The 17,823-nt window shown below is 45.6% G+C and overlaps 1 protein-coding gene across 1 annotated transcript in view; it reads left to right on the forward strand.

Moving 5' to 3' along the window:
• Positions 1–17,823, forward strand: part of TCTN3 (tectonic family member 3) — a 92,187-nt gene that overhangs the window by 71,907 nt on the left and 2,457 nt on the right. The gene's annotated exons all lie outside the window — the stretch shown is intronic.

The raw sequence follows: 17,823 nt of genomic DNA on the forward strand, positions 1-17,823 counted from the left end.
AAAAAATAAAAAACAATAAAAAAGCAACTTAAGAGTACATCAGTTGCAGTTGTCAGTTTCACTGGGCTGCCCACCATATGTCTCAGCTTTGCTCCCCCAGTTTCAGGTCTTTTCCATTATGTAAAAGAGTGATACCTCTGAATGACAGATGTGATATTTGTTTTTTCTGTCTCGGGGACAGCAATTAACAGCGAAGTGTGCATTTTGCAATGCTTTTAATAAATGCACATAAGGCTGGAGAATCAAGACTTGGACTTTCCATAAGAAACAGTTTGAGAGCAGCTTCAGACAGAGTGTTTGAGAGATCAAGGAACTTCAACCCTCTCCTGTTCTAGTCATGTCTCCAGTGCTCAGGAGATGAGGGAGATCTCTCCAAGCTATAAAGATCTTAAGATACCTCATACATTGCTAAAGAGTCTGCTGCAACAGACTGAGTTCCTGTTGGAGAACGCAGAGACCCCTGTTGCCCTGCTTGATAAAGCCCTCACTGGGATGATTTAGTTGGGGTTTGTCTTACTTCGAGCAGGGGGTTGGATGAGATGACCTCCTGAGGTCCCTTCCAACCCTAATCTTCTATTAGTTTATGATTCTCTACTCACTGGGATCCCTTGTCTGTTTCATTGATGCCAGCTGCTGCAGTGGTTCAGAAACACAGTGGCTGATGAACACCAGATCATGCAGCCTTGAGTTCCTCATGAGCAATACCATCTACCACAGTTCTTGAGTGGCAAAAACACCACTTAAGAACATAACATAAGAACAACCGTACTGGGTCAGACCAATGGTCCATCTAGCCCAGTATCCTGTCTTCCAACACAATGCCAGGTGTTTCAAAGGGAATGAACAGAACAGGTAATCATCAAGTGATCATCCCCTGTAGCCCATTCCCAGCTTCTGGCACTTAGAGGCTAGGGACTCTTGAGAACATGGTTTTGCCAAATACAAGAGCACTTCTCAGCCAAATGCTCAGTCCTGGGGGATTCTGTACCGAAGGTCTCAGCTCAGAAGAATTCAGCCTCTTCCTTGGTACTGGTTTTTTCATCGGAAGCTGCATTTAGATTCCCTGAGGTGAGCAGGATCACTCTGGAACTGGAGTCTCGTATTCTATGGACCTCTGCTGATTCTTTTTCACCAAAATCTTCGGTACAGCAATAAAATAGGATGTCTATAATTTGAAAACTGCTGTAAGACCTCCAGGCCTATCCACTCCTATGTAAATTATTGCACTTCCTGAAGTAGCCCAACTGTCAGAGAATTTTTCTTGTCCTTTGTCTACTGAGTCTAGTAAGGAGTTATCTCCAATACATTTTTATGATGTTTGAATCTCTTATTAGGTAGCTTCAAAAATTACTCAAACTTAGTGTTCACCATGTGATTATCCCTGTGGATGGCAGTATCTTACAGTGTTGTGTCTTATGCCTACGTTTATCAGTCCTGCCATACTGGTTTCCTTGGCACAATCCAAATTAGCAATTCCCTCCTCCTTCTACTTCAGGATGCAGATCCCCACAGAGACAAGATTCATTGCCTTCATGTTCTCTTCAGAAGTCCACATATTTTAAAACAATTCATCCTCACAGGAAGACGAAGTGTAGATTCAGAAAGATCCTTCTATGGAAGGGCAAGTGCTATCACCTTCTCTTGATGAGATTGTTGCATTGTCTACAGTAGATGACTTCAAAGCTTTTCAAGAGCTGTTAAAGAGGATAACAGAGACATTAGAAATTTCTTTGGAACTTATGCAAGAAAAGCCATATACTTTGTTTCCTACAACCTTCTACTCCAAATAGATTAGCCTTACCTATTAATGAATGGATCATTAAGCCTGCAATGGTATTACGGGCAACACCATCTTCTATATTGGCAATTTCCAGACAAGCAGATCAGAACTATCACATTTCTTCTATGGAGTTTGTACTCAATCAAATCCTTCATCATTACTAATTATTACTATTAAAATCCAAACAGGTTTTGAGATCTTCACCGAAAGAGAAGGAATAAAAAAAATGTATCTGTATAGAAAAAGATTTACTCCTTGCCACTCTTCAGGTTAGAATTTCCAACTATCAAGGAATGATGTCCAATGGGACAGAGTAGGTAGTTTTCAAAGTAAACTCCTGTGATGTTCCTCTCTGCAATCTGGGCTTGTGTATTGCTGTGTCACCCCAATCCCTCACTCTTGGATCCCGTCTTGTACTTGCTCTGCTGTGTGAACCCCCAATCCTGGGACAGCCCATGCACAGCTTACAACAAGCAAGGTGCTCTCAACTAAATGAGTGAGTGCTTCTGATCAGCCATTCTTGGGATTATGCAGTGGTATGACCCCAGCAAACACCCCCAGTCCCAGATGCAACCCTAGGAACTGCCATTTTACAATGTTCAATGCTGCCCACTGCACACTGCAAGCTCATTGGTTTGTCAGTTTATGAAAGAAATTTATATGCACTTGCCTCATTACTTCAAGTGGAGTTTCTACACACCTTAAACCACATGCACTACTTCAAGTAAAACAAACAAAACAAATTTATTAAGTGCAGAAAGATGTTAGGTGATTATAAGTCAGAAGAAAGCATGTCAGATTTGACCAAAAGTAAATAAAAGGCAAAACACATTCTAAACTAAGCTTAACACTTTCAGCAATCTTACAGTCTTAGATGATTTTCACCACAGGCTGGCTGGTCTGCTTCCAGCCAGGCCCCTCCCCCTGTGATCAACGCTTCAGTTGCTTGGTGTTGTTTGTAGGTGGGAGTGGAAGAGAGAGAGGACAGCAAAATGTCCCTCCTTTTTAAAATGTTCCTTCTCGCCTCTGGGGACTCAACTCCCTCCTCCTCCTCCTCCCCCCCCAGATCAGATGACAAACAGTGTCAGTGTATGGCTTCCTCCATGTCCTGAGTCACTGAGGCACCTTATGGATCTGTTTGTTGATGTCTGGGCCAGTCCTTTGTCCCTGGAATGTTGTTGGGTTTCTTCTATGCAAGCCTTAATGAGGCGCAAATTACCTCTCTGCTCTTGGAGAGTTTTGCCTGGATCTGTCTCAAGCTGTGAGACACATATTTGGGAACATTACATAGCAGAGCCTCATAACCCTACACCTGACATTTCAACAAATGTATTACTATAACAATAATGTTCAGTATGCCATGAGTATTCCAAAAATATCTTACATTAAACATTACATTACATCTTACATTACAAAAATACCTTGCATTAGACAATACACAGTTACACTATAAGGGTAAACATGAATGATACACAATCACACCATAAGGGTGCTCATGGGGATGCAGTGTGTCACAACTCCCCTCTCTTCTGAGAGGAGAGTTTAATATTTTACGCTCTGAGGGCTTGTTAATTGTTCAGGCCTTATTATAAGCACACTGGATGCAGCAGATACAGGCCCATGAACAGTGGCAACAGGTATTCTCATGAGGAAAGATTCTTGTCTTTCAGCATCAGGTTTACCTAAAGAGGTTGAGGCTGTGGTACAGTACTAACCCTTTGAAGGTCAGGTTCCAAGAGAGATTATAGATTACATTCGTTGAAGGACTCAAAAGCTACTCTAAAATCCCTGGGCCTCTATACCCCATCTTTTAAGAAGGAACAACATAGTTCTTCTTTGAGTGCTTGCTCATGTCCATTCCACGCTAGGTGTGTGTGCGCGTGCCACATGCACTGGAGCCGGAGAATTTTTTCTCTCAGTTGTATCCATAGGGCCACCCTCTGCAGTGGCACTTGAATGCACCGGTATATAGAGTGCTGCCAGCCCCCCCTCCCTCTCAGTTCCTTCTTACCGTCTCTGATAGTGCTGAAACATCCTTGCCCTGGCAAGCAATTCCCAGTGGTTTTTCTTCTCCTATATATTGTATATAGTTCTTCTGTCGTTGAAGTTTATCAGTTGTTTAGTGACTTTTTAGTAGTTTAAGGGCTGCCTGTTTACCTGGGATAGCTAGGGGGTCGGGACATGCCACGCTCCCCAGGCTTCATGCCTTGCAAAGCTTGCAAGAAGCTGATGCCCAGGAGTGACCCTTACCAGAGTTGTCTCGAGTGTCTGGGCAAGGAGCACTTAAAAGAAAAGTGCAGGATTTGTAGAAATTTTAAACCCCACACCAAGAAGAACTGTGATATTAGATTAAGGGCCCTTCTCATGGAATTGGCACTTAGACTGATGTCCGACTCTGGTCGATCAGATTCGGCACTGAGCACAGCGTCGTTGTCAAGATGTGCTCCCCCAGCACTTATATCTGCATCGGGTTCATCCTGGCACCGGTCCCCATTACTAGTTCCGAAGAAACAGCAGAGGAGGACCCAAAGCAACAGGGGATGTTCCCCACCCCAGTGAAGCAAGTCGGGGGCGAGTAACAAGCTGAGATCCGAGGTGGGTCACTCGTCTTCCCTGCAGCCTGGAGCAGTGAAGACCTCATGCTCTAGAGCTCCTAGCCCTCCTCGGGCTCCTCCCTGTCAACGCCTGAGGCTTTCCAGGCAGCCATGGATTTGCTGTCTCTCCCGGTGCTCTCCATCCTTGAGAGGACAGACTCAGTCGCTGAGATGCTGTATAGGGCCGGTTGGCCAGAGACAGCTCAAGGGGAAAACCCTCGGTCGGGGCCCCTGTTGTGTCACCGATGCCGCTGCATGGCTCATCACCACGGCACCCGTCAACACCTTCATGCCAGTTGCCGACGGCACTGTGATCCTCACAGCGCAGCAGCTGGTGCAGCTCAGAGGGTAGCTTGCCAGCTCCACGACACCATTCAACAGAGTGCCATTACAAAACAGTGGAGTCCCAGGACCAATCCCCAATCTTGAGGTCACACTTGAGATGGAGAGCATAGGACCCCACGGTACTGGCTATCTGGAGAGTCTCAGCCCTGCTCACCGGTACCTCGGTACTGCTCCCCAGCAACGGAGCATTGCTCCCAGTGCTGTAAGGAACTGGAAGCGAGGATGGCACCCGTGATTGTCCACTTCTGAATCAGACCCGGAGGAAGGTCTTTCTCATGGGACTCGCAGGTGCTCGGCTGCAGCAACGGGTTTCCCTTCCACCATCCCACTAGGTACCTGGCCAACCGCGCAGTGGCGAGGCCTATGCAATTTTGGAACCCCTGGGGGTTCCCCACTGTCCCTGCTTCCCATCACTGGTCGGTCTCCAGGACATCAGAGCATTACTCCATTACAACGTCATGACCTCCCCCAGATTATGATGATGACCTGTCCCAGACTGAAGGGACACTGAGCAGAGGTCCCTGCACGGAGAGCATGTACAAGCCACGGAGGAGCATCCACATACTCCCCCACTACCAGCATCCTCCTCCTCATCTCCAGATGAGGCAGTGATGGGCCCATCTAGCACAGTGCCACAAGATGACTTCATGGCAAAGCAGGAACTCCTTAAATGAGTGGCTGTCAACCTTGGCCTAGAGGTGGAGGAAATGAAAGACCCTGCCGACTTGCTATTTGACATCTTGGTGGTGGCATCACCCTTTAGGGTTGCCATCCCTATCCATGGAGGGGTCATAAAGCTGGTGAAGGCCTTCTGGCAAAACCCATCCTCTCTGCCCCCAACGTCTAAATGGGCCGAGAAAAAATATTATGTCCCGGCAAAGCAGTGTGAATACTTATATTCCCACCCTTCTCCCGGATCGTTGGTTGTGTCAGCTGCCAACAAGCGCAACAGGCAGGGGCAGACGCGCTCGACCCTGAAAAACAAAGAGGCAAAGAAACTGGACCTCTTTGGGCACAAAATTTATTTGACAGCATGTTTGCAGCTCCGCATTTCGAACCAAGAGGCGCTGTTGGGGAGATATGCTTTTAATGTCTGGCATTTGATATCAAAGTTTGCAGAGTCCCTGCCTCAGGAGTCAAGGTCAGAGTTCCAGGCCATCCTGGAAGAGGGGGAAATGATAGTGAGGACTTCTCTCCAGGCGGCCTCTGATGGCATTGGCAGTTTCTGTGAGGAGAGTGTCATGGCTGCAATCATCCAGCTTGTTGACTGAGGTCCAGCAGTCTATACAGGACCTCCTCTTCGACGGCATGTCTTTATTTTCAGACCAGGGGCTGCCAAGCTACACGGGCTCAAAGACTCCAGGGCCACATTACATTCCCTGGGGCTGTATAATCCTCAGGCTTCTAGGAGACACTTTGGTCAGCACTGGTTCCCAAGCCACGCCAGGACCGAGCCCTATAAAAAGAGAAACAGAAATTACAGATGCTGTCAAGGCCAGTCTTCATCAGTCCCTCACCCATCCTCGAGCTGCTACCCGTCAGGTGGCAGACAAAACTTTTCAAGGTACACCAGGGAGTGGAGTAGCAGTCTCAATACAGGATTCAACCTCAAAACTTCTTTTCTCAAACCGTCTTTCTTCCTTCCTCCCTGCGTGGTCAGTGATAACATCGGACAAGTGGGTCCTGAGTATCATCACAACAGAGTGTACCCTCCAGTTTATTTCTATCCCTCCTTCCCACTCCCCTTCCCTGTCTCTCTTCAGGGACCACTCTCACGAGCAATTCCTTTTCCAGGAAGTACAAGGTCTTGTGCAGATGGGGCCATGGAGGAAGTTCCCCAGCACCTAATGGGAAAGGGATTCATGCTACTTTCTGATTCCAAAAGCTAAGGGAGGCTTGAGACCCATACTGGACTTGCAATGCCTCAAGAAACTGAAGTTCCATATGGTGTCCCTGGCCTCCATAATCCCCTCCCTGGATCTGGGAGACTGGTACGCCACCCTCAACCTAAAGGATGCATACTTCCATATTTCTATCTTTTAGAGCCACAGGTGCTTCCTGAGATTCATTGTGGGAAGCAACCACTGTCAGTTTGCAGCCCTCCCCTTTGGGCTCTCGACTGTCCAAAAGTTATTTACAAAGTGTATGGCAGTGGTGACGCCTTACCTCCGACGTCAGGGAATCCAGATTAACTCATACCTTGACGACTGGCTCATCAAAGGTCGGTCAGAGAGCCAGGTCCAGCACAACATCACAGTGTTATGAGTGACCTGCAGGAATCTGGGTCTGTTAGTAAACCAACAAAAGTCCACGTTGGTTCTTGTGCAGAAAATAGAATTCATCGGAGTACTACTTGATGCCACGAAAGCCAGAGCATTCCTACTCAGGACCCGATTTCAGGCCTTATCAGACCTGATTCACCAAGTCACGGCCTATCCCCTCACCACAGCACAGGTGTGCCTCAGACTTCTGGGTCACATGGCGGCATGCACATATGTGGTATGGCATGCCTGGGTCTGCCTCAGACCTCTCCAGACCTGGTCGGCATCGGTCTACTTACCATCGAGACATGACATAGACATGGTCCTCACAGTTCCGTCCCCGATACTTACCTCCCTAGCCTGTGGACAGTTCCGGCGAACATGTCAGAAGGGGTCCCATTCACAGCGCTTTGCCCCTCACTTATCTTGGTATCGGATACCTCAGACTAGTTGGGGGGCCCACCTCAGTCACCGCAGAACACAGCGCCTCTGGTCTGCAAAGAATCTGTCTCTGCACATAAAAATCAGGGAGCTCAGAGCGATCCGCCTTGCCTACAAGGTGTTCCTGCCGCAGATGGCAGGAAGGGTAGTACACGTGTTAACAGACTACACAACGGCGATGTACTACATCAACAAGCAAAGAGGTACACAATCTTTGGCTCTGTGTCAGGAGGTGCTCAGCCTGTGGAGTTTCTGCATAGAAAATGCGATCACCTTGGAGACTGCTCACCTGCCAGGGGCCAAGAACTCCCTGGCGGATCACCTCAGTAAGTCTTTCTTCTCTCACCACGAATGGTTTCTGCACCCAGACGTGGCAAGAGCTATCTTCCAAAGGTGGGGAACTCCCCAAGTGGACCTGTTCACGACCAGGCAGAACAGGAAGTGCCAGCTGTTCTGTTCCCTGAGGGCACAAGACAGCGACTCCCTATCTGATGTCTTCCTGTTACAGTGGTCAGGGGTACTCCTGTATGCTTTTCCACCGATTCCTCTGGTACATCGAGTCCTGATAAAGATCAAAAGGGACAAGGTGCACGTTATAATGATCACCCCAGCATGGCTGCGTCAGCATTGGTTTGGCATGCTCATGAGCCTGTCAAGGACCTCTCCCTGGACGCTCCCAGACCATCCAAACTTAATCTCTCAGGAGCATGGTTGGCTACTGCACCCAAACCTAAGCTCCCTGCACCTGATGGCATGGATGCTGCATGGTTAAACCGGGAAGAACGGTCTTGCTCCGCCCGAGTTCAGAAGGTCCTGCTGGAGAGTAAGAAACCTTTTACTAGGGCCACTTACCTGGCAAAATGGAGGCAGTTTTCCACCTGAGCACGGGAATGTGAGCTCTCCCTGTCTTGGGCCCCATTACCAGCTGTCCTGGGATACTTACTTGACCTGAAACAGCAGGGTCTGGCACTGTCATCCGTCAAGGTGCACTTAGCAGCGATCTTGGCTTTCCACTAACAGATCCGAAGCAGCCCGGTCTTCTCCCACGAGATAATAGCTAGATTCTTAAAGGGCCTAGAAAAACTCTTCCCATATGTTAGAGAACCAGTTCCATCATAGTACCTTAACTTGGTCCTCTCCAACTTACAGGGCCACCATTCGAACCCATGGCCTCCTGCTCTCTCCTTCACTTATCTTGGAAGGTTGTGTTTCTGGTGGCGATTACATCAGCAAGATGAGTCTCAGAGAGCAAGGCTCTAACCTCTGAATCTCCTTACATGGTATTTTACAAGGATAAGGTCCAGTTGAGACCCCATCCAGCGTTCCTGCCTAAAGTCATTTAGCAGTTCCATGTCAACCAAGACATTTTTCTTCCAAGCCCCATGGCTTTCCCAAGCCTCACGGCCCCCAGGAGGAGTGATGCCTGCACATCCTTGACATTGGATGAACATTGGCCTTTTATCTAGAAAGGACCAAACCTTTCAGGAAATCGTCTCAGCTTTTTGTGGTGGAGGCTGATCACATGAAAGGCCAACCGGTGTCTTCTCAAAGGATCTCATCTTAGATCACCTCCTGTATATGTGCGTGTTACAAACATGCTAAAAGGTTGCACCCCTAGCTTCTCTTACAGCACATTCAATGAGAGCTCAGGCCGCCTCAGTGGCCTTGTTGGCCCAAGTGCCAATACAGGATATCTGTCAGGCTGTGACTTGGTCCTCCATGCACACCTTCGTGTCCCACTGTGTGATTGTACATTAGACACGAGATGATGCGAGTTTTGGCAGAGTGGTCTTACAGTCAGTATGTCCATGAACTCCTGGCCCACCTCCAGGGGTACTGCTAGCTAATCACCTAGCAGGGAATGGACATGAGCAAGCACTCGAAGAAGAAAAGATGGTTACTAATCTTCTGTAACTGTTGTTCTTTGAGATGTGTTGCTCATGTCCATTCCACAACCCACCCTCCTTTCTCCACGGTTGGAGTTCCGTCAAGAAGAAACTGAGGGGGCGCGGTGGTGTCCTATATACCGGCACATTCAAGCGCCACTGCAGAGGGTGCCAGAGCCGGCCCTCTGGATACCACTGAGGGGAAAAATTATCCAGCATCAGTACATGTGGCACACACACACCCCTAACATGGAATGGACATGAGCAACACATCTCGAAGGTTAGTAACTGTCTTATCCCAAGTTTCTGCTAAACTCAGACCACAGCCATCCACTTCTGGTTACTACTTCCATCAGATCTTCCTTTGAACAGCATAGACACAGACCAATATTTCAGAAGAGGATTTGCTCTAGTATCTTGTTTCTATCTGGTCACTCTAAAAATAAACTATTTTGAGGGTACGGCCAAAGATAGAGCTCCAATCTATATAGATCTGTATTCTTTTCTCCTTTCTTTTGGTTCCTGCTCTCCTTTTTCAAGGAGGTTTGGACTGGAATAACTACAGACTCATGAGTTCTTCAGGTCATTCAGGACCATTCCAGTCCATTCCTCTGCCCCACGTTCTCTCCTGTCCCTTACCAGGGACCACTTTCACAAGGATGTCATGAATGAGGAGATATACTCAGTGTTGCAATGGGAACCAGTTTGTGGGGAGAGGTTTTTATAATCCATGCTTCCTGATTCTGAAGAAGACCAAAAGAAGACCTGATTCTGGAGACCAAATCGGGACCTCAGAGGACTCAACACATACATTCATTGCATTACATTTTGCATAACACTCACTTCCATCATGCTCTCTCTATGTTAGGCTCGAGATAGAGAGACCCCCCACGGGATGGGAGAGAAGGCTAAAAAGACCGAACACTGGACACAGTGTTGGTGAATAATACTCTGATTAACTTTATTGATTACAGTGTAAACTCACTCACTCCACATTCACACCACAAATATACTGCACCAGAGTCCGAAAATAGGATGCAGTCCCAATGGCCAGTTGGGGTCCGATCTAGTCTTGAGGTGTGGGGAGCCGGTACTGCACGCCTCTTCCAAGTTGGAACTCTGGCTCGATGTCAGACTCCAAAGTACAGATTTTGGTTCATCTTTTATAGCACGTTCTGTCGTGTCATCCATCCTGCTGTTGTATTCGCCTTTCAAGACCTTTCCTTCTCATCTTCCCCATCTTGTTATGCTTACCTTTTAAGGCCTTGGCCCTTCATCCACAATATCCAGCAAAAAGTCCCAGGCAGACCGCCATCACCTTTCACCAGTTGTTTTCACACAATGGAATGTCTTAGGCAGGCCCTTAGCTCCAAGCCGTAACTCCACATACTCCTGTCAAGCTCACCTCATGCAACTGGGCCTCAATGGCCCATATATATATATATATATATATTTTTAGGTACAAATAACCATATTTCTTATGGATCTCAACATCTAGATCATATGGACTGATTCATACCCTGAACTTGCAAGATGCATACTTTCATATACAGAGAATCAAGCAGAAGTTTCTTTGTTTTATAGCCCCAGGCAAACATTACCAATTCAGAGTCTTCTGTTCAGATTGTTGATAGCACCTTGAGTCTTCACAAAGTGCTATTGCAGCCCATTTTTGTCATCAGGGAATTACATATATATCCTTATCTAGACAACTGGTTGACACAGGGAACTTCAGCAGTTCAAGTCACAAACTCAGTTCAGGTAGTCTTAAATCTCTTCTCTGTGTTCGGACTAATTAACAATTTAAAGAAATCAAAGCTGGTCCCATCCTAGACTATCAAATTCACTGGAGTTGTTCTGGACTTCAAAGCAGCAAGAATGTTTCTTTCTCAAGAATGGTTCCTCATCTCACAATTAATTTCAGACCTGAAAGCTCATCCTCTAAGTTTGATAAGTGTCTTTCTAAAATTACTAGGTCACATAGCCTGTTGTACTTACGTAATCCCCTTTGCCAGAATGAGAACTCTTCAGTCTTGGGTCAAATCAGTGTACAGATCAAGTATTCATTCTGTGAAAGAAAGAGTACATATCCCTCACTGAATTCTATAATCCCTCCTACAGTGGTTGAACCCCACTATAAGGATTCCTTTTTAAAGTCTGAGTCCCACCAAGATTATAATACATCCCAATTGAGCTGCAGGGCTCATCTAGACTGTGGTGTATGGTTGACAGAAGACTAATTGGATCATGTTAGAGCTCTGAGCAATTCATTTAGCCTACAAGTCTTTTCTTCCGGTAATAAAAGGATTATCAGGTGTTGATGGACAATTCCACAATGATATACTGAGTAAATGGACAAGGAGGAGCAAGATCAAGGCCTTTTTGTCAGGAAGCCATTATGTTGTAGAACTGGTGCATCCTGAAATACATCAAAATCATAGAGCTGCACTTACCAGGACAGATCAAAGTTCTAGTGGATCAATTAAACAGAAAGAACTCTTTGTTCCATGAATGGTCACTGAAAGATACAATTCTTCATCAGATGTTTTAGGAGTGGGGAATTCCACAAAAATACCTGTTTGCAACAGAGATCAGCAGAAAGCTTTTCTGCTCTTGAGGGGGGATGAGTCATGGTTTTCTGTAAGATACCTTTCTAATACCTAGGATATCATGTCTGATGGATGCCTTTTCCCTGTTTCCTGCAATCCTAAGATTATTAAGGAAGCTGAGACAAGACAGAGCTAAATTTATCCCCTTGGCTCTGGAATGGCCTTGACAATTCTGGTATTCAGATCTCCTGAATCTTTCAAGGAATCAGCTTATAACCCTGGCTTTTCAAAAGGACATCATTTCTCAAATCTCGAGTCAATCACTGCATTTGGACCCAGCATCTCTGCATTTGATGGCATAGAAGATTTTTGGCTAACACCAATGGATAAGGAATGCTATTTTGTACAGTCAGTATTGTTACAGTGTAGAAACCCCTCATTAGGAAAACATACATGGCAAAATGGGAGAGATTTTCAATTTTGAAAATAAACAGATATTATTTCTGCCTGTAGAGTTAGTGAGATCCAGGCTCTCCTGTCTAACCCTCCATACACAGTTTTTCAGGTTGATAGTCACATTAAGACTACATCCTAAATTTATCTCAAAAGTGGTTTCAGATTTTCATATTGACCAGTATATTCACCTACCAGTTTACTTCTCTGCACCCTATAATTCTTTGGGGAATCAAAACTTTATACCTTGCATGGTAAAAGAGCCCTTTTGTATTAGTTGAACAGAACAAGACCTTTTAGGAAAATTCTTAGATTGTTTGTAGCATATGGGGGCAGAGCTGAATGGATTATGAGTTGTATTAAAATGGCTTATGAGATTAATAAATTGAACCCTCCTTTGAATATTTCATCTTATTCTACCCAGGCACTGGCCTCTTCAGCAGCATGTGTCAGCAAATTCCCTTTGATAGAAATATAGAGAGCAGCTATATGGTCCTTAAGTTCATATGTTTACTAGGCACTTCTCATTTGGAGGCTTCATTAAGAGCGGATGCTCAAGTTGAAAGGGCAGTCCTACAGTCTTGAGTCAAACTGCTTGCTAATCATTATGAGTGGGATCTACGTGCACAGGAGTTTGAAGAAGAAATTGTTACTTACCTTACAGTAACTGTGATTCGTTGAGATGGCCTGTGCATGTGAATCCCACAACCTGCCTTTCATCCCCACAGCTTGGAATTTTATCATTGATGCTCCATGCAGTGAAGAAACTGGTTGATAGTTGGGGTCGCTCCACCCTTATGCCCTTGGGAGGAGAAGCACAAGAGCATGAGGTATGCATACCTAACCCTCAGAGGACACTGCTAGAGATAAAGTTCTGAACTCCTGTGTGGGGGCACCAGTACACCAGGAATGGGATGCACATGAACAGACCATTTTGAAGAATCACAGTTTTTGTAAGTTGAGTAACCACTTCTTACCAAGTGTCCTCAAAGAATTTTGAGCATTCTTATTTCCACCCAAACCCTGGGTTGTTGTTAGTCAGAGCAGTACAAGAAAAATCCAAGTCAGTGAAAGGCACGCCCAGAGACAAAGAGCCCCAGAAGTTGGATCTGTTTGGGTGCAAAACCCATCTGCCAGTCTTGCTGCAGTTATGGGTGGCTAATTATCAACCATTATTTGTCACATACAATTTCCTGACATGGGTTGATGTTGATTCTTCTTTTGTCCTAGTTGCCTTAGGATGCTAAATAGGAGCTGAAGGAATTTGTAAAGGAAGGCCAGGTGTTTGCTAATGACCATGAAACAAGCTCCATTGCTATTACATATGAAAGGACATACAAGATACCATCCAAGCCCTTCCATTTGAGGTGATAGAGCTTTTTAAGGATTGACAAACTGCTCCACTCTCTTAGGACTCAAGGGGCATGCTGAAATTCCTAGGGATTTATACACCATACCCGTACAGCAAGCCCTATAAATATCAGCCACAACAGGTGTATCCTTACTCCCAAGACAGACAACCAGCCTACAAAAGTGGAAACAGTCATGATAGCAGAATCATTATCTGCCTTCTCCATCACACACACTGCCTTGTCAGCTAACCAGCAAATTTTGACAGGAATGTCAAAGCCCAGGAGCCACATCAGAGCCAATCCGGAGTCAGCAACTACTTTTGGGAGCTGCCGTGCCCTGTTCCATTGGCTTTGGTCTAAATCACCTTGGTCAGATGAGTGTTGGATATAGTCATCCATAGCCATCCCATCCACCTCCTGTCCACTTCCCTTCCCAGTCCCTCTTCAGGCCTTGATGCTTAATCTAGGAAGCCATAGAAGAGGTTTGGCAGGAGTATAGGAGAAGAGGTATTTTCGAAATCCGGGGTATTTTCCATGTCCCAAAGGAGAGAGGGGGTTTTCTTCCTATCATAACCTGAGAAGGCTGAACCAGTACATACATCACCTTTGATTCAGGATGGTAATCCTGCCCTCTATCATCCCTTGATATCTTTTTTGTGTGTGTTGAGATTACAGATTTGGTTGGTAAAGGTAATAGTGCTGACTGTAATACACATAGGCTTCTGTGAAGCATTTGACTTAGTACTGCACGACATTTTGATTAAAAAACTAGAATGATACAAAATTAACATGATCCACTGACTAGAAGTTGAAGCTAAGAGAAATTCAGACAGGAATAAGGTGTAGATTTTTAACAGAGTAATTAACCACTGGAACAAATTATCAAGGGTTGCAGTGGATTCTCAATCATTGACAATTTTGAAATCAAGATTGTATGTTTTTCTAAAAGACCCACTCCAGGAATTATTTTGGGGAAATTCTATGCCTATGTTATGGAATTATATCAGTGTAGGAATGGAGGGGACCTCTGTAAGTCATCTAGTCCAGTGCCCGGCACTCAAGGCAGGACTAAATAATAACTAGACTATTCCTGACAGATTTTTGTCTAACTTGTTCTTAAAAGCCGCTAGTGACATAGATTCTACAACCTCCCTGTTCCAGTGCTTAATTATCCTGACAGTTAGGAAGTTTTTCCTAATGTCCAACCTAAATCTCCTTTACTTCAATTTAAGCCGATTGCTTCTTGTCCTGTCTTCAGAGGTTAAGGAGAACAATTTTTCACCCTTGCCTTGTTAACAACCTTTTACATACTTGAGAAAATATTTGTTATCATGTCTCCCCTCAGTCTTCTCCAGACTAAACAAACCCAGTTTTTTCAATCTTTGCTCATAGGTCATGCTTTCTAGATCTTTAATAATTTTTATTGCTCTCCTTTGGACTTTTTCCAATTTGTTCACATCTTTCTGGAAATGTGGCTCCCAGAACTGGACACAATATTTTAGTTGTGGCATTATCAGTATGGAGTAGAGTGGAAGAATTACTTGTGTCTTGCTTATAACACTCCTGCTAATGCATCTCAGAATGATGTTTGCTTTTTTTGCAACAGTGTTAGACTGTTGATTCATATTTAGCTTGTGATCCACTATAACCTCCAATCCCTTTCCCCAGTCTCCTTTCTTAGGCAGTATTTCCCATTTTTTATGTGTGCAATTGATTGTTCCTTCTTAAGTGGAATACTTTGCATTTGTCCATATTGAATTTCATCCTATTTACTTCAGACCATTTCTCCAGTTTGTCCACATTATTTTGAATTCTAATCCTCTCCTTCAAAGCATTTGCAACTCCTCCCAGCTTGGAATCATCTGCAAACTTTATAAGTCTAATCTCTATGCAGTTATATACAGGAGGTCAGAGTAGATGATCACAAGGGTCCCTTCTGGCCTTGGAATCTGTGAATCTATGAATTCCATCTCTGGAGGCTCCGGACTGGTTTGGCTGTTGACATGCAGGATGTGTACTTACTTCCACATTGCCATCCACCTGGCCCATGAGAAGTACCTGCAATTTATGATGGAGTTGAATCACTATTGGTAAAAGGTATGGCCATTTGGACTCTCCGTAGCATCAAGGATCTTCACAAAATGCCTTGTGGGTGGTAATGGCCCACCCAAGGACTCAAAGTATTCATGTCTACGCCTGTTTGGACAATGGGCTAATCCAGGACAGGTCACAACTGAGGACCTCAGCGAGCTGGGACTGCACTCTCTCCCTACTCAAATGAGCCATCTAGTGAATTGTGAAAAACTGTCACTCATGCCATTGCAGATAATAGCACCTCTATGAATTCTAATTGAATCCATATCGGAAAGAGTACACGTGCCTGAGGACAGATTCCAAATTGCTACAAGGACTGTTATTTCATTTGATGGCACAACTAACTACAACAGTACAAACATGCCTCGCAGTGCTAGGCCACATGTCAGTATGAATATATATGACTCCACTTGCCAGACTTCGCCTATGGACCCTCCAGTTCTGGCTCCGGGCTGTCTATTCTTGGATGAAACATCCAATAGCCAAGAAGGTCATAATACCACATCATGTCATTGCAGAATAGAACTGGTTTTGTGGCTTGAACCTGCAAACACATGGAAAGGTGTCCCCTTTTCAGTCCTTTCCCCAGCAAAGACCCTGCGCATGGATGCATCATTGACATGTTGGGGAGCTCACTTGGACCACTTGCAGATCAAAGGCACCTGATCCCCAAATGACATGGGACTATATATGAATGTTCTAGATTTCAGAGCCCTCAGACTGGCCTGTCTGGCATTTCTGCCTGTCCTCAAACTTGACAATTACTCCTGGTGGAATTCTGTGCCATTGTGTGCAGGCAGAATTCATGTTCCTTGATTTCTTAGCTTCTCCTCATAAAAATACCTTTCTGACAGGGAAGCAAAGGGAAGATGGGGAAGCAGTCCTGCACCCCTCCCCACCAGCATGGGCGCATTGTTTCGGGCACTTGGAGCAGCACACAGAACCCTCTCCACACTTACCCTCTGCACCTGAATCCCCACTCCTTCAGGTCCCACACCACCTACATCTGGACCCCTGCTAAGCCCTCCCCCACTCCTCCCAACCCTGCAAGAGGTAAATCACCCCGTGGGTGGCTGGGGGTGCCCCAGCTGGTGGCTCCTACCCTGTACCAGGCTCAGCTGCTAGTCCCAGCTGGGATGGGGGCCGGAGAGAATGGGACTTCCTCTTCCCCTGAAAGGAGCATCCAGGGCCAGAGATGGTCAGAGAACCCACTCCTGCCTGGGACCTCAACATAGTCTCTTGAGACTCATGGAGCCTTCCTTTGAGCTTCTCTCAGAATGCTTCCTGGACCACCTCACTCTGAAAACAGTCTTCCTAGTCGCTATCACTTCAGTCAGAAGAGTGAGTGAGCTTCAGGTGTTCATGGTTGAACCCGCTATATGAAGTTCCATAGGAATAAGGTGGTGCTGAGACCTCATCAGAAATTCCTCCCCAGTGTGGTCTCAGAATTTCATCTGAGCCAATCCATCAACGTGGCTATCAAAGGCACATTTGTCACTGGGCGCAAAGAAATTACAATGCTTCCTGGACCACCTCACTCTGAAAACGCTATCACATTTGTCACTATATGAAGTTCCATAGGAATAAGGTGGTGCTGAGACCTCATCAGAAATTACACACTCTAGACATTTTCAGTTCTCTGCTCTATTATATTGACAGGACTAAATCATTCCAGCTGTCACCCTCTTTTTTTTCCCCCTATAGCAGAGCATTCAAAAGGTGAACCTCTTTCATCTCGAGTATTGAAACGGATCACATGATGCATTCTCTTGTTATCAGTTGGCTGGTGTACTTCCCCCACTAAATATCAAAACTCACTTCACAGCATTCAAGTGATTTCTTCCACCTTCTTCAGACACATGCCACTATCAGACATTTGCACGGCAGAGATGTGGAGTAAACCACTGACCTTTGTCAAGCACTGTGCCTTGGATGTTGCTGATCAGATGCCAAATTTAGGAGAGCAGAACTACAATCACTGTTTGACTGATGCAGCTGGAATTCCTCATTCCCACTGTCCTGAGGGGATACTGCTTGCCGGTCACCTACAGTGAGGATCCACACTGAT

The sequence above is a fragment of the Emydura macquarii genome, unplaced genomic scaffold (genome assembly GCF_026122565.2).
Source record: "Emydura macquarii macquarii isolate MOO-44397 ecotype Brisbane River unplaced genomic scaffold, CSIRO-AGI_Emac_v2 contig_3692, whole genome shotgun sequence".
Classification (NCBI taxonomy): domain Eukaryota; kingdom Metazoa; phylum Chordata; order Testudines; family Chelidae; genus Emydura; species Emydura macquarii.